The sequence below is a fragment of the Pleurodeles waltl genome, chromosome 1_1 (assembly GCF_031143425.1).
Source record: "Pleurodeles waltl isolate 20211129_DDA chromosome 1_1, aPleWal1.hap1.20221129, whole genome shotgun sequence".
In the NCBI taxonomy this organism is placed as follows: Eukaryota; Metazoa; Chordata; class Amphibia; order Caudata; family Salamandridae; genus Pleurodeles; species Pleurodeles waltl.
Window position 1 is genome coordinate 227,829,316 of NC_090436.1, and position 21,581 is coordinate 227,850,896.

At 44.2% G+C, this 21,581-nt stretch overlaps 1 protein-coding gene across 12 annotated transcripts in view; it reads right to left on the reverse strand.

The window, feature by feature from the left end:
* The window catches only part of LIFR (LIF receptor subunit alpha), a 478,307-nt gene that overhangs the window by 324,119 nt on the left and 132,607 nt on the right, over positions 1-21,581 (reverse strand). The window contains exon 1 of one of the 12 annotated variants that reach the window (XM_069221298.1): positions 8,225-8,318. The exons of the other annotated variants lie outside the window; for them this stretch is intronic. The gene's annotated coding sequence lies outside the window, so the exon portion shown is untranslated. Of the gene's footprint in view, positions 1-8,224; positions 8,319-21,581 lie in introns of those variants that run through there. 12 annotated transcript variants of the gene reach the window in all.

Sequence of the window (21,581 nt, forward strand, 5' to 3'; positions counted from 1 at the left end):
CTAGGCGCCCCACTCCTCCCCCCCCACTTCCGTAAGGGCCCCATCTTTCCTTTTCATGTGAGGAACGTAGATTGTATCCAAAACCAGTCTGATATAGAGAGCGAACGAAGATGAATTATAAAAGGAACAGAGATACCTATGAAGGACCTAGGAGAGAAATCATGGATCTTGGGAGTAATAATACTGATCGATACCTGCTGGTCAAGTGTCCTCTGTGACCACAGTGCCAAAGGAGATCAAGAAAATCTTAGCCTGCTTCAGACTGTCTGAAATAATTCTTATTCGCAGATTTCATAGTGCTGACAAGTACTGCCTTTTAACCACTTCACAGTGCTTGACTAAATTTCAAAAGACGAGAATTCACTTTCCTGCCATACGAGCGCTCACAAGCATTTAGAGTTATGCGTAACTCTGAGGAATGTGACCTGGACCAGGAACATAATCTGAAAAAGGAGTTTTGGGCAGATTTTTATATAGCACAGGCTTGGCCGAAAGACATCAGAGCGCTTTACATGAGCACCAGACTACATTACACAAGGTCATTTTTTTTTCTTAAGGCACAGGGAAATTAAGTGGGTTGCCTGGAATCACAGTTGTTGAGTGGACGCCAGGACTACCCAGTCCCACAGTTGACAGCTCAAGCCACGAAGTCACATCTCCTCCCCTAAGAATGTTTTGTCCTCAAAATGAATGTTAACGGAATAAGGATCCTTCATAGGTGGTGCTACTTGCTTGAAAAGCTATGTACACCGCTCTACCGTCCTTCAAGCTGCTGATGCAAGTTATGAAGTAAGGGGGAAGTGTTTTGACATGAAGTGAGGATGTGAGAAAAATATCAATTTTTTACTGAATTTCACTGAGAGATTAGGACGGTGGTGGTAGGTGGTCAGATTGCCAAGGTCCCACTGTGTTATTCTTTGGCTACCTTACTCTTAACAGAGAGAGGAAAAAAATAATGGTAGCAAGGAGAGGCCTGGTGAGTAAAAATAAAGTGAAGTGCCTCCCCTAAAACAAAATGGATCATTAAGGTGTTGGAGGTACACAAGATGAAAGAAAAAGAATACAACGTGGTACATAATTCTGAGTCCCTCAAACAAAAAAGAGGTACTATAGGAGGCAGAGGAACCACGACAGAGGCAGGACTTGGCAACAATTTGAGGGGCGGGGTTGAGGGGCTGGGCTGAACAAAGGGGTCTTGAATAGAAGTTCAACACAGCTGTTTAGGGGTATATGTAGGCCACTCGCGCCCCTTCCAAACGAAGGCCGGTTACTGGTTAACTAGCTGTTGTACTAATAGGCAAAATAATGGGGGGCATAGATAGTAATGTACCACTTTTGCCAGTTGCTTTTTGCTTTGGTGCTCTCACTGAAGTGTCCTGAGTATGCGCATGGGACAGTGAGACGTACTACCATATACCGGAAGAGTGGTGTATACAAGGGCTCATCGGGTGAAAGAAAATAAATCAGCACTCTCATAAGGGATGTGAGTTTTAGACCAAAACTACTGCATCATAAATACTTTCTTTCTTGCTGGTTTTTATTGTGTGTGTGTTGACAATTATACAACTTGAAAAGAAACAACATCCATCTTTTACCTTGAAAACGTAACAGGAGTAAGAATACCGATTACCATATATTGCTGATATCTCGCTATCTCTCAGGTACCTCAGAAGTGAGAAAAAGATATATCCAGCGATAGAAAATATTTTTGAAAAGACCTCTAAAGAGACATGTCACACAGCACACCTTGAAAGGAGAACTGAGTAACATCCGCCGTAAATGATTTAAAGCACCTTCTTGGGCAAATACATATTATTTTTTCTTCGAAGGTATTTGTCCAGACAATACAGAACCTGCCCCAGATTACGTTTTTCCAGGATACATTTGTGGTAGGCAAATTATCAAGAATTAATACAGTTACGGGTGCACTTCCTACAGGGTTTTGTACTGTTTAAAGACCGCATCATGTGTAAGCATACTCTCGGTTTTGAAGATGTGTGCCAATGAATGCCCTGCTGCAGCCGAGCGGCTCCCCAAAATCAGCTTTCAATATGTACTACCTGTGACCCCCTATATTCAAGATGACGCCTTAGCAAGAGCTCTACTAAAACACACTGAGCTAGGCTATACGTTTTAAGGCTCATTGCCAGGAGACAAAAGCAGCTTTGCTGCAAGAAAAAAAGAAATATCTCCATTTAGCAACGTGCCTATAACTTCTGTTCACCTATATCAGTGGTTCCCAACCTTTTGACTTCTGTGGACCCCCACTTTATCATTACTGCAACCTCGGGACCCCCACTGAATCATTATTGGAATCCAGGGAGCCCTCTACTGAGTCATTACTAAATGCTAGGAACCTAATCTTTTAATATTATTTAATTTTCTAAGCAAGCGCGGACCCCCTAAAGAGGCTTTGCGGACCCCAAGGAGTCCCCGAACCACAGGTTGGGAACCAGTGACCTATATTATTTGGGAACTTGTAAGACACAGGGGACAAAGACGATGACGGGATACTACTGCTTTTACAAACACATTTTCTGTTGGAGGACACATTTGACTTTTTGATACGGTAGCTAAAATGCAAATATATCTCCAGTAACCTTAAAGTCTTATGTAATAATATTTAAAAGCTCACCCCAGATTTTCCACAACAAGCTTGGGTAATCTGAGGTTATTTGTTTTAATGGCTTACTCAATCATAAACCAACAGTTGCCCATACAAATGTATTCACTTTTCTTTAACACTGGCTTATATGACTATTTCTGCACCACAGCAGAAGTCCTGCAAAACATTTAGTCATATCCGTCAAACGCCGACCCGGGGTCGGTCTCAAAGCCCTCCCTGACAGGCCATCCTTGGTAAAGCAGCCATTCCACTGAGATGACCGGGTTTCACAAACGTTACGTTTCTCTACAATATGCAGCTCTTGAACCTGCTCTTTCAATGGGTGTTCAAATGATAATACCAGTACTAATCTTCCATCCGAGTAGAGTTCTTGCTCTTGCATTTCTACAATGTTCCTCGTCCAATCAGAATTCAAGAACAGCACAAGCTCCTCATTAGTGCATTCAGACCATTTTAGAAATCTAAAAATATTCTGTATTTGTAACTCAATCTCCTTTCTCCAACATGAACCTTTAGCTCGTAGGTTCATTCGGCACTTTAGGATTCATGGTTCCTTTCTCAGTTTTCCAAAACTGAAAATCTGTAGCTATCCCACAGGCATCGAGGTAAAATCTTTCCCGTTTTTAGGAACTTTGCAGAATATGCATGGAGGTACAATCATCGTCTTTACTTTGTTCTCCGATGTTCAGTACAGCAAGGTACTGCATTTGTTAATCAAATACTTGCCATAGGGGTTCGGCTAGTATCAGGCTGCCCCTAAATTATGTATTATTCCTACAGAAGCGGGTGACTTGGTTCTTAACCTTGAACCAGTAACTGCGCCACATTCCCTTCTCTATAACGAGCATCTTCTCTACTAACCCTCTGATGACTCAATTTGTTTCCCCAAATTTCTAACTAAGAGCTACTCATCGACCGCCTGCTGGTGCCAGGGCTTGAGGAATGGTTTTTAAGTCGGGGTATTTTACTTTCATTTTTTCAGGAATTCAGACTAAAATGGTGTATTGGGATTAAAAAACTGTCCTTATTCTTAAGGGTAGTTTATTATACAGGCAGAAATGGTACAAACATTTGTTATTGCTTAACCTTGGGCATGTATTTTATTGAACCCAAACTTACTTTCTAACTGAGAATGTGTGTAATTGAAATTATGTATTGATCACTTTAAAGCGTCTCTTCTGACCATGAAGCACCAACACCAGTGCACAGTCTTGAAGAACCTTAGAGTCGATGTAACCGATCTGGCACAGTATTACTAGACCAGTGCAGAGGGAATTTTGGATAGTTCTGCTCATCCACTACTACCTACTTGAGTCAAAGTTAGAGGTTTTTTTTCTGCAATTTTATGTAGCGCAAACTCGATCGCAAGCCATTGGAATGCTTTACATTAGCACTAGTTAGGTTAGACAAGATCACATTTTTATTTCTAGGCACAAGGAGACTAAGGGGGTCATTCCGACCCCCCGCCCGCCGGGCGGAGACCGCCAGAACACCGCACCGCGGTCAAATGACCGCGGCGGTCATTCTGACTTTCCCGCTGGGCGGGCGGGCGACCGCCAAAAGGCTGCCCGCCCGCCCGCCCAGCGGGAAAGCCCCAGCAACGATGAAGCCGGCTCCGAATGGAGCCGGCGGAGTTGCTGGTGTGCGACGGGTGCAGTGGCACCCGTCGCGATTTTCAGTGTCTGCTTTGCAGACACTGAAAATCAGAATGGGGCCCTGTTAGGGGGCCCCTGCAGTGCCCATGCCAGTGGCATGGGCACTGCAGGGGCCCCCAGGGGCCCAACGACACCCGTTCTCGCCAGCCTCTTCCTGGCGGTGTAAACCGCCAGGAACAGGCTGGCGGGAAGGGGGTCGGAATCCCCATGGCGGCGCTGCTTGCAGCGCCGCCGTGGAGGATTCCCTGGGGCAGGGGAAAACCAGCGGGAAACCGCTGGTTCCCCTTTTCTGACCGCGGCTTTACCGCTGCGGTCAGAATTGCCCCAGAAGCACCGCCAGCCTGTTGGCGGTGCTTCCTCCGTCCCCGGCCCTAGCGGTCCATGACCGCCAGGGTCGGAATGAGGCCCTAAGTGATTTGCCCAGAATCACAGGGTGTTGAGTTGACACCAAGATCAAACCTGGTTCCCCAGTTCCTAAGTGGACAGTTCTGGTCATAAAGCCACATCTTCTCCCTTATCTTATTGCCACATCCTAACTGCTTATCGAGGGCTGTCTGTGGCAACAAAAAATGAGTTTCAGTGCAAACGCATACAGCTTATCCATCAATACCATTATCTAAAGCATCAGAGTGCAGGAATGGAGGGGTGGTAGCTTGGTGAAAGACCACCCTAAGGCTGACAGGTCTTTTTGCCTTCCTCTTCCACTTTATGCAGATCTCATTTTTGCTGCCCTTAGGACTCTGTGCACTTTACCATGGCTAACCAGTGCTAAAGAGCATGTGCTCACTCCTTAAAACAATGGTAACATTGCTTATCCCCAATTGGCACATTTAATTTATTTATAAGTCTCTAGTAAAGTGGTAGTACATGTACCAAGGGCCTGTAAATTAAATTCTACCAGTGGGCCTGCAGCACTGATTGCCCTACCCACTTGAGAAGTTCCTTCAAACATGTCTCAGGCCTGCTATTGCAGCTGGTAAGTGCAGTTTTTAAAATGCCATTTCGACCGCAAAATAAGCCTTTTGCCATGCCCATACCTTCCTTTTCAATACAGATAAGTTACCTGTCGGGTAGGCCCTGGGCATCCCAGATTGCAGAGTACAGTATATTTAAAAAGAGGAACACATAATCTTAAGTTTTACATGTCCTGGTTGTGAAAAACAATTAAATTCATTTTTCAATACTGCAAGGCCTGCCTCTTCCGTAGACTAACATTGGAGTTTTTTTTGTTTTACATTAAATAAGCTGTAATTTCCACATGGGAGGAGGTCCCCAACCCATGTTTGGTGTCTTTGGATTTATAATGAAAAATCCTAATTGATGGTAAAGTTGGATTCTAAGTTACAGTTCTCAAAATATCACTTTTAGAAAGTTGGTATTTTCCTGACTTCACCACTTAGTGGCTGTAACCTATCCCTTGGTCAAATGACTGGGTGAAGCTGACAGTTGGGGTTTGTGTATTCCTCCTTGACAGCCACACATAATAGGGAGCTTAGGTGTGCCTGGATGGGCCGTCACTGGCAGGATGAGAGAGAGGAGCTGGGCATAGCCCCACTTACCCATGAATGGGTTGTATCCTGCCTCTACACAAAGGTCTGCATACCCCCTGCAGTTAGTATGGAGCCAGGACAGGAAAGACAGGATGCCTGGGGACCTCAAAGGGAAGCGTCTCCTCCACTTTAAAGGCACAAGTGTGTATAAATACTGAACCTCAGACACCAACTCTTCAGTACACTTCTGGATCTGTGGATAGTCTGCCAGGAAGAAGGGCTGCTATGCTGCTGAAAGACTGTCACTGTGCAGGACTGACGCCCTGCAGGACTACTGCCGTGCTGGACTGCTGCCTTACTGTGCTGACCTGTTGCTCTTTTACCTCATTGAGGAGGACTGGACCTGCATCCCTTGAACCCAGAATCTCAGGGTGACTCCAAGGGCTAGTTGGCTGGCCTCCTGAGATGAAGTCTCAGGGATACAACAGGCTTTCAACAACCTTGCACCTTGACTCTGTCACCTGTGAGTGTACCCTGCCAAGTGGTGCCCCCCCAGTCCTGGACCCCTGGAAGTTGACCTAAGGTGCATTGCAAGCCACTGTGGATCCGGCAGGACCGATGCATCCCCTCTGCTGTGAGGTGCAACCCCAAGCAGAACCAATGCATTGCAGCTACTACGTGAACAGGGACCACTACAAAAACCCACATCACAGCCTATAACCTCATTGAAAGTGCAGGCTTTTTGCATCCCTCGTCGGCGGCAGCCTCAACGACAATGATAGACTCTGCACTACAGCCTCACAGCTCCTCAGCACTGACGCATCGCCTCGACTGCACAACACATCCGTGATGCTGTACTTTGCATCGCAGACCCTCATTGATGGGATCCTTGAGGACGATGCAGGACCTCGCACCGCAGCTTCACCACATCTCAGAAATGGCATTGCTTCGGCTTTGCAACGCAGATCCTCACACTGCTTAGCAAACAAGGACTTCAGGTACTCTGCTGACCGGGCCTAACAGGGTCCCTGTAGCCAGCCCGCGCTCGATCACAGTTGGCCTGAAACTGTGACCTTGTTCCAGTCTAGCATGACCAGATATCCACAGCTGGTGCATTGCGCCTATTGACATTATTTTTTATTAAAACCTTTAAAACTGAATATCTCTGGTTCTACTAATTGGATTTTTGTTGTGTCGGTCTTGTTTTATTTATTAAAAATTACTCCTTTTCTCTAAACCTGTTGTGTGATCCTTTTAAGTTGTGTGTACACTATGTTACTGTTTGAAGTGTTTCACAAATACTTTACAATGCCTCTGAGTTATCTGCTCCTTACCAAGCTACCTCAGGATTGAGCACAGGTTATTTTAGGGTTGATTACGGTTTCATCCTGAGAAGAACTGCAGTAGTTGCTTGAGAATGGTTTCACCCCCTCAACCAGCAACCCAAGGATATGGGTCTGCATTGCCAACCATGTGTTTAAATGAGCATTATGGGGGACACAAGTGATGTCAGTCTCTCTCTCCTCAACTAAGTTCACAAAGGCCTCAGGCGTAAACTGCTTGCATTACCTTAAGTGAGAAGTTTGTCAAGATGACGTCAGGTGATCACTTGTGATATGACAGAGTGACCCAAATAGCGCTCAAAGTTTTGAGGTGAAACATGGGAGGAAAGGAAGGAAGGTGAGCGGAAAGAAGGAGAATGGCGGGTAAAAAAGTGGGAGTAGAAGGTGACAATGTTATGTCATTCTGGTTGCTAATACAGTGCCTACATAGTCGTAATGCAAATTCAAAGCACTGCGGGAAGTGGGAGAGGACACATTAGTGGTGAGGCTGATAAAGAATATTTTAAAATATTAGCTGGTTATGCACATAATATGAAGTGAAAAATATCTGAGAGACTGTACGAGCCAAGGGCGAGGGTGTTTGGGGACACAATGATGAAGTAGGAAAAAAGATCAGGTGTGAGAAATACTTCAGAAGAAAACTACGAGAAAAAAGGCGTGAAACAAGATTTGCAGAGAAAAAGGGAGATGTTCTTAAAAATGGAAAGTTGTCCATTGTGCTTTAGCACTGTGAAAACCTTTTATGTTTCAAAGTGAAAAAACAAGGTGGTGGCACTGCCGAACGACCCGAAGCCATGCAAATGGTTGACTTCTGTTATTCAAATACAAAACGAGAACAAAAGTACCAGCGGACATTCGTTAATGAGTGTTAGGATCTGCGTTTATATTGCATGCCACACGACCACACAACCGAGACTGAATAAAAAAAAACTGCGCTGGGAAACACAAGGAGTTCGAGGGCACCCCGTCGAACAGAAACCTGCAGCAGCTACTAAGTGTAGCTGATTAAGCAGCAAAGCGACGTTGGCGAGACGCAAATATACGCACATTTCTGAATACTTTGGTAAAGGAAAAAAGAACAGACAGAAGAGGTATGTCTGAGATACCTACTCCAGCACACGCAAGCGCGCCTCCTTCCTGTGAGGATTCTGGTAAATTAATGCATCTTCAAACGAGGGACCAAAAACAGCAAATATTTCTTGCATGAAAATATTGGCAGAATGTGGCTTGACAAGCGATTTTCGATTATGTAAGAGAGGGGATGCCAAAGGATGAATACGGATCTAAAACGAAAACAAAACTTGGGATGTAATATATTTAAAGGCACTTTGCTAAATTTTACATTGTTAAGAAAACTAGAACTGGCATTTACCTAACAAGTGACTCCCAAAGTAACTGGAAAACATAATAACTTTGCTTAAGTCATTGGCTCAGGTCTGCACATGCAGTAATCTGCCCCACTCCAATTTGTGCCTATGCAATCCAAAGCAATCTACCCCACTCTAATACAGCCCACTCCAATCTGCCCCAGGGCAATCCAAAACAATATGCCCCTCTCTAGTCCAAAACAATCTACCCCACTCTAATATGGCCCACTCCAATCCAAAACAATCTGTCCCACTAAAATCTGCCCCTCTCCAGACCGCCCAGCTCCAATCTGCCCCACTCCTATATAAAATAATATGCCCCATTCCAATCCAAAACAATCTGCCCCGTTTGAATCCAAAGCAAACTGCTCCACTCCAATCTTCCCCAATCCAAAGCAATCTGCCCCACTCCAATCTTCTTCACTCTAATCCAAAACAATGTGGCCCACACCAACCCAAAACAATCTGCCACATTCCAGTCTGGTCCTCTCTAATCTGCCCCACTTCAATCCAGAACAATCTGCTCCATCCCAATATGTCCCACATCAATCCAAAACAATATGCCCCATTCCAGTCTGCTCCAATCCAAACCAATCTACCACAATCCAATCTGCCCCTCTGCAATCCAAACCAATCTGCCCAATCCAACTCCACTCTAATTCAATCTACTCCGATCCACCTACATTACTGCAGTACAACCCACCCCAACCCAAACCAATCCAAGCCACTCCCATACAATCCACTTCAATCTAGTCCTATCCACCCCACTCCAGTCCAGACCAATCTACCACACTCCAATGAATCCAACCCACCCCACTCCAGGCACATCTAATCCACCCTATCCCACCCCAGTCCAAACCACCCCAATCCAATCCCCCCATCCAGTCCACTCAAACGAATCCACCCAACTCCTCTCAATCCACACCACTCTACCCTAATACAATCCACCCCAATCCATTCCAAACCACTACCTCAATTCACTCCAACCCACCCCACCCTATTTCAGTCCACGACACTGCACTCTATGACACTCTCTGCCACTGAACTCTAGTTTCCTCAACTGAGCTCTGCAACACCCTACTCCAACCCTACTCTACGGCCCTCTATTCCAACAAATCCACTCTCCAACACTCTACTCCCGCACTCCTCTCTAAAACACTCCACACAACTAACTTTCAGCCATGTTGAATAGCAGCCACACTGGTGCACAATATGGCCAAAACACACTGCCTACACCAATAGCTCTTGTGTAGGTGAGACCTATTGGCTTTGCCACTGCTTGTTTTTCATCAAGCAAGGTCCAATACTGCCATTTTCATAGCAGCCACTGGATCCTTCTGGTGGAATCCATGCACTCATTAGGAGGGAAATATAATTCAATCTTATTTTTAGAGGTGGGATTCAAAATGATATAAGCTAACAGCCTCCAAATTAGTTCCTTTGGCCCAAAACCACCCTCCCACTTAGCTGTTAGAGGGAAGGGAGAGGCAGTAATCATTGGAAAGCACCTTCCTTGGAGTAAAAACGCCGAACACAAACAAGTGGTTGAGGCTTGAATATGCCTCATGTGCCGGCAAGTGGAACACATATCCTCTGTCTTCATCACCCTGCACGTATCAGTCCATTCCAAATGAAATGCTGCCTTTTTGGCAGCTGAGATCTCCCACCCAAATCAACATCAAGAGAACACTGTTGCACCAGTGCTGGAAAAACTGCTGTCTTCCGAACTGGAAGCACCATCCTGCAACACGAAAGACCTTCTTGTATGGTCCAGCGTCATGGTTGTGATAAGTAAAGGGGTTCTTGGTGCACTCCAAGGTTCAAACTCCCGGGAGAAAATGGAATATGATGAATTCTAAAATGGCCCATCCATCTTTTAGACACTTTAAAGCTCTCCTCAGTGGGCTGCGTCACTTGGAGGATCATTACATTTACTCCTGCAATTCTGATTGATTCTTCATTTTATTGATAAGCCTTGTGAATAGACATTTTTAAATTTCAGTCTAAATGTAATATTACTTCAGTTCTGCAGAAAGAAAGCAGAAGTTCAGCCATCACTTAGCTACGCTTTAAGATTTATTTTCACCAATGCTTAATCGTCCCAATAGTGCCGATGCCCAAAGCTCTCCTCTGAAACACGCTGCTGCTGCAGTTAAATGCTAACTGAGGTAGCGCAGTCCTGAAGCCATCTCGGGCCCTTAAGACCATTTACAGCCACTCCCTTCCCCCTTCAGCTCACTCCTGCAGATTTCTGCTTTCTCCCATTGTGACGCTTTTTCATTTTTCTCTTCCTCAGTCATCCCCATATGTGTCTTTTGCTCGCAAGTAAATGCTTGAGGCAGAAAAATAAGCGCCGGCTCAAAAAAATAAGTGCCAATGCCCCGCACCAGAAACCACAGGCTCAATTTAAACACTGATTTTCACCTTAGTCTAGGAAAAGTCCAAAATGTGGGGGAGCCACAGCAACACCAGGCCCCTTCTGAATTTGTGAACAGGAAAGTAATGCAAAGCATAGGTCAATATTTATTTTCCCAGCCCAAGAACACAAACTCTACTGTGGGTGTGAATGTCGAAGATATGTGTATCTGGGTGTGTTTCCAATAATGTGCGGGTGTCACTGGACAGATGTCCTAGGCAAGCCCACCCAGGACCTCAAGAAAGGGCCACCCCAATGGTGAAGGCCAGCTTGGCATAACTGTCCATGTTAATCAATTGTGCAGGTCTTTCTGATACTTCCATGACCAGCGAAATCACGTTCTTCAGTCCAACATGCCATATCATCAGTAGGAACTCATCTCAAAAGGGGAATAACAATAGTCCCCTGTATACTCCTTTAGTTAGGAGCTAATGGAATACTGTGCTATGTTTTCTTTTAAACAAATTGTGAGGCCTCTATGAGCACTGATGGAACGATAGGACAGATTTAGGGGATGTCTCTAAAGCTGATGTTAGTGATTGGGCAGATGTGCTCTCCTTTCACTGGATGTGGTACCAAATTCCTCTTGCCAGCTAGTCTGTCATGAAACTATTATTTGGCAACTGCCTGCTCGTGGGGATCCCCTGGATCAAACTGAATTGAAATGTGCATGTTCCTGTCTCCTGGTAGTGAATGGGAGGTATCTCAACCCAGACAGAACCGAGACAGGGCCTGCTGAGGCAGAGCTAAGCAAAACCCTGCAGGCGCATCTCTGTGAAAAGGAAGGGGGCGGCTGCTCGACTCCCTCCGGTACTTTCCTCCCCCAGACTGAAGTGTGGGCAAATATGTAACTTTTACAATCCCATAAAACAGAAAAACTGCTAAAAGAGTGAGCATTATCGACCGCAGCATGGAGCCTCTCTGCTAATTCTAAAATACACAAATCTCCTCCCCTCCTCCGTCAACAGCAAAGGACACTGTGTATTGAACAACTGATCAATACCACCTCAGCCACTGCTTTTTGCATTTTACAGTAAGCGTTTTATTGCAGTTTCACGACCGCATGTTTTCATCCCTCATGCACGGACAAGAGAGTTATATCTCTGAAATGGGTAAAGAAATACTTCGGATTTGCACGGTTGTCCTACTCACAAGGGGCTGAAAGGGCCTGAAGGGGACTTGTGCAATGAATTATAGTGAATATAGACACCTAGACGTGACAAAGGGAGAAACTGCATGGAGAGTCATAGGGTCATGAAGGCAGGACGTAAACTACGACTGCAGGATGGCAGCGTACCGCACCACCTCCACGACCCTCCGCTGTCCCTACCCAAGACTCTTTGGGTTATTTCATACCCTACAAGCACAATTCTGCACCAGGGGCTTTCAAAACCCAACCAATGTTTTCCTCTATTTGCCACTGCTCTAGTGTGCGCGAGGACACGGATAGCACTTCCAACTGTACCGATTAATGAGACTGGATAACTCCCCACGGACATTTGTGTCTACATGTCAACTTTGCTACTTATGAGCACACATTCCGAGTGCAGTCATACATCTGTGCCTACACTCGTCATATGTTCAACTTGGATTCCTTCCGAGTTCCTGTTTGAACTCCTGCACCGCACAGGTGTATTAGCCCGTATGCTTCTTTTGAGAACGTGGCCCAAAATGTATATTCTGTAAAAGAATAAACAAGTTTTACATAAAAAAATTAAAATGTAATACATACAATATTTAATGGCACAACTATATTAAGCCCTTCCTTGAATTTATTGGCATATACCCCACTTTTCCTTACCACCTCACAAAAACATCTAATCTGTCTCTGTGTGAATCCAAGTAGCATCTTTAACTCCAGGACTCAGGGCCTGCCTTTGCCAGTTCTAAGCACAAACACATACTGCGTGCCAATCAATTTAAATCTTCTCGTTCTTGTGCTAAATGCAGCTTTGCCCTTCCACCTTCCCCCAAGAGGATATCCAAATCTGCCTCAAAACCAAGGACTTTACAGATCCAAAGCAAGATAATTATCTTAGAGTTTCCACTCTAGCACAGCACAGCCTGTGGATAAACATGCCCGTCATTAACCTTATACTGCCATGTGCGGCGGCCAAGTTCCATGACACTTTGTATCTAAATATGAAAAGAGAACATTATATTAAAATGAGAACTTTAGTCTCATTAGGAATTTTCTCTGTAAACTCCAGAGTGCCCGGAGGTTCACAGTCACTAGGACAGAGTTTCCCGTCCTGGGTTTTCCTTATGTAAGACAGAAGGGGGAGTGAGAGGTTTTAAAGGTGACCAAAATACACACTCCTCATCATAACTAGCCACACAAGGGCACCTGGTCCTGGGATGGTAATTTCCTGGATTAGTCATTCACGACGTGGATGCAGTTTTTTGTGGGATTTTTCATAAAAAGGAGAAACGCTGAAACGTCTGGAGCATGTGTGGGCTACACCTGGAGCTCGTTACAACCATAGTTTTATTTTTTATTTTTGAATTATTTCATTACTCCTTACTTGTTAGGAGCACAAGGACACTAACTGAAAAAAAGTTTGATTCTAGGTATTAGTATACAGTTGTTGGCATGTGTGTACAGGACGAAGGTTCCTATTAATAGTTCATCTAATCAGGATTTCCTACAATATTAGCCACATCGCTGAGAGGTAGTAGCTCATAATCAAAATTAGAACGCTGATGTATTTCTTACAATGGTTTCACGTCATACCCAAACACACAAGAGGTCATAACGCTGCTACAAAACCTTCTGGGAATCTCCAGAATGCTGGATAATTTCACATATTAGTAATCCGGCACACGTGATCAGACTTCATTAACACGTGTGTGCATACTCCTGGCCCTCGAAAGACAGCACAGCACTGTTATGGGATCATGTCCACGTCCTTCGAAGTTCTGTGTATGACTCACTGCAACAAAATTACCTGCTTGACTCGCTCGGCAGGCACCACACAAAAATGTGGTACCTGTGGTGAGGAGAGGACCGATGATGAAGCGTACCACCTCAGTGGGTGATGTCTGTTAGGAAAAATCTGAAAAGGACAACTTAGAACTAATGCACCGAGTTATCTTCTCAGGACCAGATACATTTCTGGACCGAATTTTCATCTACAAAACATTATTATAATAAGATGAGCTGGTCCAATGTATTGAACTCAGGAGAAACCACACCACGACTCTGGTAATGAACTGATTAGTTAAATGTTAGACCAGAGCTGCTAAAGTTGGTGTTGTTGTACAGAAGGCTTAGTAACCCTAAACCTACAAGAAAATAGACTTAACTTCCTGTTTAAAGTTGAATTAATTGATTATTCTGCTACAGAGCAGTGTCACCTCAACTGTCTGTTGCCTTTCAAATAAAAAATTATGTAGTGGGAAAAAATAACTGAGTTGCATAGAAACCAGATGGGGAGAAGGGAAGAAACATTAATCAAGCAATGAAAATGTAACACGCACAGTGATAGTGTGAAATAAAGGAAAAATAGAGAAAAATAACTGAAATATATAAAAAAGAAGATTAAGAGAAGTGCAGAATTACATTAATTTTCTAGAGACCAACCATGTAACATATATGAAGGGGTAGTAAAGGTGAAAAGTGCAGCACATCCATGGAGTAAATACAGTGTAAGTTGCTGATGTAAGCACAGTTCAATATTGGTGCCAGTGGTCAGGTGCCTTACTACCCAGTAGACACAAAGTTGAGTACCAATGTACACAATTCCAATATACACAATATGACCACAGCACACAGATTAATAGTCCAATCAAAAATGCACGGATAGTATCCCTGGTAGAATGTAGAAAGAAAATGCGAGTATTCCAAGTCCGTAGGTAAGGGGGTGTGGGAGGTCTTTTTACTCGAAGGTTTATTGTGGAAAAACTTTTTGAGTTTGAGATGTCGTATGAATTTGAAAAGGTCAATGTGTATGGTGGTTAAGTCAGGTTTGGAAGTAGGACAGAAACCCAGACACTTTTTCATAATATTTATTTCATATGTGGACAAGTCAAGGGTAGACAGATTGATAACCTGCACGGAATCTCCTAGTGGTGGGGAGATATCCTAATTGTTACAGTTGTCTATGTTCTTTGGGTTCTTGAAGTGGAACGAGTTGTTACACCCTCTCTGTTGCTTATTGTTGTGCTTTCTCCCCCCCCGTGGGTGGGTTTGGATTTGTGTTTGGTCTGTTGAAATTTTGACGTATCCCTCTCCTGTATCGGCCCAGTTCCTCTAAAAAAGACAATTGCTGGGGGGCACTTTGAAGAGTAAGGTTATTAGAGGTACCTTCTATGGATGACTCCAGACTATTGCTAGAAAGATTGGAAACGTCCGAAAGACTACTGGTGGCAGACCCAAACGGGGTGTTTATCTTGGTTAATTTATTGCTAACATCTTTGTTGATCTGATCAAATCTGCGTGCAAAGGTATATATTCGACCATTACTATAGTCGCTCTCATCCCTAATTAGTTTCCTCATTTTCTTATCCTTGATGTACAACTGGTACCCATTGAGTATCTCCTTTAAAACAGTATAGTTTTTATTGGTTGCCTCCGGGAGATTGAGATTCTTAATCTCATCCTCCAGGGAGGCAATGTCTAGTAGTAGTTTATTCCTCTTCCTGTCAGCATGCTTGATGAGTATGTTAATCATGCCAAAAGAGGTAGAAGAGATTAAGTGTTCCCATTCCCCTAAGAGGTCAAGGTCGAGATCTTCAAAGGAGGGAAAGATTATAACTCGTAACCACCTGGGTACCTGTTTTAGTTCTAGGTACCGTTTAAGGGTTGTTACGTCCCACCAACGCGCTAATTCCTGTTTTTTAAGTCTCTCAAGTTTAATAAATTTGTGTCTAAGTCCTTCTCTAATAGGTGCGTTATTCCCAGTTTTTGCAGATATAGGTTTCTTGGAAAAGAGTTCAGCAGCTAAGGTGTCACGGTTATCATCAAAAGAAGCCATGCCCAGTGAGTTGATATATAGTAATACGTAAGAAATCAGTCATCAAGTAGTATTATGACTCGGAGTGCAGCTCACCACAATCGGAAAAAGCTAGGCCTAGGACAATATGAAGGGGTAGTAAGGGTGAAAAGTGCCGCACATCCAGGGAGTAAATACAGTGTAAATACAGTGTAAGTTGCTGATGTAAGCACAGTTCAATATTGGTGCCAGTGGTCAGGTGCCTTACTAACCAGTAGACACAAAGTTGAGTACCAATGTACACAATTCCAATATACACAATATGACCACAGCACACAGATTAATAGTCCAATCAAAAATGCACGGATAGTATCCCTGGTAGAATGTAGAAGTTAGAGAAAGAAAATGCGAGTATTCCAAGTCCGTAGGAGAAAGTGTCTTTAATTGGAGGTGATGCTTTTCTGAACATGACCTCAAAGAATCGTTGATCTGTGGAGAAAAAGAGCGAGTTTCCCAGTAGCAAGAGCTAGAAATAGTCCTTGGCTCCAGTGAAAGGTCTCACTACACTCCCACCTCCTTTCCTTGCTGGATGAGGACTGGCTGGCACCATCAGCCATAAACGGAAAGGTGGCTAGCGCAGAACTGTCAGTGTTCACTGTCCCTGCCTGTCTTCACTTACTCCCTCACGTAATTCCACAGTTATCAGGCTCAGGGCCTGGGCCAGGCACTGGTGCTGTGGAAGGAGTATTTGTACCTGGATAATATAAACTAAATTTTCTATAATACCCTGTGGATCTGTGCCATGTGGCCATGATTCATGCTCCATCCCATGCCCTCTACCAGGTCGGCCTTGGAGTGCGGAGCTTTAGAGGACACACTTGAGTGGAAAACTGCTGAGTGGAAATTATGGTCAAAGGCCAGGCGTGCCAAGGTCTCTTTTCTTCTTCTTGCAGTGAAGACAAGAAGAACTGCTTCTTCCTGTCAGTCTGCTGCTATCACTCACCTGACTACAGAAAAAGAGTGCAGATGCAGCAACCTAACGGAGATTGCTTAGAGGGAAAATTGATAGGTACCATCAATCAGAAAGATAAAGGAGCATAACAGAGAAACAGCACAGGAAAGACAGTAGCCATCAGAACAAACTTTACTAAAGGTACATAACTTCCTATAACTAACCGCATTTGTTAATTCTGTACTACGGGATAGAACAATTGAGCCTTTCTCCAGCAGCAACGAGGAAGGTCTACCAAAAGGTCGTCTGTGTTTGCGATACAAATATAAAACCTCCGTATGCATCAGTGGCAGCTACCCAAGAAGAACAACATTCAAAACACATACTCAGGTCATCTGTGAATAGAAGGTCTGAGCAGAGCTCGGCAAACATTACCAGCCTGACACGAAGAAGAGAAGCTTTGTCTCTTCTGGGTTATATTTCCAAGATTAGTCTGGTTTCTGCTCGCATGCAACTGAAGAGAGCAGCCACGTTCTTGAGTCTGGTTTCTGCTTGCATGCGAATGAAGAAAGCAGCCTTGTTCCTGAGTTTGGTTTCTGCTTGCATGCGAATGAAGAAAGCAGCCTCGTTCCTGAGTCTGGTTTCTGCTCGCATGTGAATGAAGAAAGCAGCCTCGTTCCCGAGTCTGGTTTCTGCTCGCATGCGAATGAAGAAAGCAGCCTCGTTCCGGAGTCTGGTTTTGGCCTGCAATGAAATGAAGAGAGCAGCCTCATTCTTGAGTCTGCTTTCTGCTCGCATGCAAATGAAAAGGGCAGCCTTGTTCTGCCGTCTTGTTTCTGCTTGTATACGAATGGAGAGCAGCCTCATTCCTGAGTCTGGTTTCTGTTTGCATGTGAATGAAAAGAGCAGCCTCATTCATGAGTCTGGTTTCTCCTTGCATGCCAATTAAGAGAGCAGACGCATTTTTGAGTCTAGTTTCTGCTCGCATACGAATGAAGAGAGCAGCCTTGTTCTTGAGCTTGGTTTCTGTTTGCATACGAATGAAGAGAGCAGCCTCGTTCTTGAGTCTGGTTTCTGCTAACATGCGAATGAAGAGAGCAGCCTAGTTCTTGAACTTGGTTTCTGTTTGCATACGAATGAAGAGAGCAGCCTCGTTCTTGAGTCTGGTTTCTGCTAGCATGTGAATGAAGAGAGCAACCTCGTTCTTAAGCCTGGTTTCTTTTCGCATAGAATGGAGAGAGAAGCCTCTTTCTTGAGTCTGTTTACTGCTCGCATACGAATGAAGAGAGCAACCTCGTTCTTGAGCTTGGTTTCTGTTTGCATATGAATAAAGAGAGAAGCCTCGTTCTTAAGTTTGGTTTCTGCTAGCATTCGAACGAAGAGAGCAGCCTTGTTCTTGAGCCTGGTTTCTTCTCGCATATGAATGACAAGAGCAGCCTCATTCTTGAGTCTGGTTTCTGCTCACATATGAATGAAGAGAGCAGCCTTGTTCTTAAGTCTGGTTTCTGCTCGCATGCAAATGAAGAGTGCGGCCTCGTACTTGCGTATGGTTTCTGCTCTCATGCGAATGAAGAGAGCAGCCCCGTTCTTCAGTCTTGTTTCTACTCGCATGCGAATGAAAAGAGCAGCCTCGTTCTTGAGTAGGGTTTCTGCTCGCATGCGAATGAAGAGAGCAGCCTCGTTCTTGAGTAGGGTTTCTGCTCACATGCGAATGAAGAGAGCAGCCTTGTTCTTTTGTTGAGCCTGGTTTCTGCTTGCATGCAAACGTCGACAACAGCCTCATTTTTGGGACTGGACTTGTTGGGTTGATGCCCAGTGCTGCAAGTAGCTGTGCATTAGTCTACAGTTAAGTTGAGCGAGCTTTATGTTTTTTGGGGACTACTGGACATCATCGTCGACTGCTGCAGTGGGAACTGTACAAAGACACAACTTCTAGAGTAGGAACAACTTTCTGTTCCAATCAATCAGCTAAAAGCAACACTGGGTGCACATTTTATAGCACCGGTAGGAAGTGAAAATTTCTTTTCCTCAATATGGTAGTGCAGTATTTCTCCCAGTGTAGGCATTTTACTCATACGTGATGGAACACTATTTGCCTTTAATCTTTCCATCCCATTTGTTTGACTGATGGTTACCGAGGTGAGAAATGGGCCCTACTAAGTTCACTAAAGTATTGTAAAACTACCCATAGGGAGCCCATATGTGGAAAAAGCATCAAAAATATAGTAACTGTATTGGAAACTTAGTTACATCTCATCTCTAAATAGGTTACATCTCATCTGAACATAGGTTACATCTCTTCTATAAGTAGGTGAGATCTTATCTGCAAAAAGGTTACATCTCATCTGAAAATATAAATTCTCATCTCAGAATTCATATTACATATCAGAAAAGTGCCTGAACTCTGTTGAAATTATTAGCCAATGCAAAGTACGAATCAGTCCTTTTCCTTGAAGGCATACGGCAATGCGCAAGTGGTAAACCTCGGACAGAGTTTTTGTAAAGTTTATGCAAACTTGGAATCACTAGTAACAACCTCAACATGTCCAACTATCCAATTCTTCTTTAACAATTTACAGTAATTTAATAAACCTGACAAAAAAACAGAATTTGAGCGGGAGACTGGCTGCTAGAAGATAGTCTCTTGCTATACCAATGACTCCTAAGCAATGTGTCCGCGGAGGGCGAGACCAGTACTTGCATGCTTCGGATAAGTAAAGAAATATCAAACAGCTGAAGCTCAATCGAAAAATCAAAACACTGTCATAACAATAAATGGATTAAAGGATAATGAAACATAACAGTTCTCAATGAAGAAACTTTCAGGATTATACTAACCCCATTCATTGCATGCAGTTCTTATCTAATAGCACTGCCATAAGAAGTGGGCCATGCTAAGGAAGCCCGACCAAACAGCACGAGTGGCCCCAACGTGTTCCTTCTTGCAGCTAATATGCTGTGCACGGTCACTGCAGTAAGAAACTAACTGGACCTTAGAATGTCTTTTTAGTTGGTGTAGGTGCCAGCTGCTCAGTGCAGGGTGACCACGGAAATTGCTTTTCTTAGGCTCGGAGGATCAAACAAAATAAAACACAACGCAAGGTAACAATCATTGAAGTACCCAATCGATGTGCGTATTCTTATCAAAGCAAAGATATGCTGGGGTCAGACATTGCAAGTGTGTGAGCTCCTTTATGAACAGAGTTGACATGTACACCACATCCTTTATGTGCATTGCATACCTGTTCAGTGGCTATGTGTTTACAAACAGAACTCCGCAGTACAGGTGACTTAGCAATGGTCAGATCAGTTGTACACCCCTTAAAGGGGGTTTTAAAAATGCACTCTACAGGAAGTAAGATTTATGCGAGCAGCCATCAGTTCACTTGAGAAGGTTAAACAGCACTCTCGGATGTACATAAACCACAGGCGATGATAAGACAGGCAGTTCTCTAGAGTAATCAAGGTAGATGTTCTTTCACTAAAACATTCGTCTCTGCAAAGTATTTACACAGAGATCAAGTGGTTGCTGCAGCAGCAGGAAATTAGAGGGTGTAACTTCTGCATGGTAGCGCGCATTACAGAAGTAGGATTCGTCATGGTTATAGGTTCACGAATAACAAAGCAAGCAATCAGGCCTCCATTATCAGCCTAATGAGCCCAATAACATGCAATTATATCTCCTAGGCGTCAAGTGCCCCTGGGAGGAATACATCAGCACTAGACTTCAAAGATAATACATGCAAAGAAACTAGCTTCAACGCCATCATCACAGCTCCTGCTCCAAAATGAAAAACGCGTGAACATTTGTGAGTTTAAAACACGATTTGCCCCGAGGTGCAAACAAGGGAAATCAATCTATAAGGAGGTGCACAGTCAACACTACAGAACACAGTAATTCAAACGTGGTGTAGTGTATCAGATGTAATACAGCACAGGCTCCTCTTATGAAGCCATCCGAGAAGGCACCTGGGTGCACTGGACAGCTAATGCACCCGTTGATTATTTGCATAAAGCACAAGCATGGGCAAAGGCAATAAGGGGGTTATTCTAACTTTGGAGGAGGTGTTAATCCATCCCAAAAGTGACGGAAAAGTGACGGATTTACCACCAGCCGTATTACGACTCCATTATATCCTATGGAACTCGTAATACGGCTGGTGGTATATCCGTCACTTTACCGTCACTTTTGGGACGGATTAACACTCCTCCAAAGTTAGAATAACCCCCTAAGTCTTGCCTATACATGAGCTATTTTCTTTGTCAATATGTCTTAGCCATGTTGTACACCAGCGCTGTTGCTGTTCAGCATGGCAAAAGGATAATGGGGTAAAAGAGAGTGGCGCAGAGTGGAGTGTCACAAAGTGGAGTATTGTGGACTGGTGTAGAGTAGAGTTGAGTGGTGTGGAGTGTCATGGAGGAACATGAGTATCAGAGTGGAAGTGAGTAGAGTATTGTGGGGTAGAGTGTCACAGAGTGGGGTGGCCTAGAGCAGAGTGAAGTGGTGTAGAGGGTGTTACATAGAGTGGAACAGAGTGGCGTAGAGTGGAGTAGATTGTGCAGTGGCATAGTGCGGAGTAGTGTGGTAGAGTGGAATGGCACAGTGTCATACAGTGGAGTAGGGTGTTGTAGAGTGGACTACATTGCTGTGGAGTGGCAGAGTGTCACAGAGTGCAGTGGGGTGGAGTGTGGTAGTGTGTCATATAACTGAGTGGAATAAAGTGATATGGAGTGGCGTAGAGGGAGATGTAGAGCATCATAGAGTGGAGTAATGTCGCAGAGCGGCATAGTATTGAGT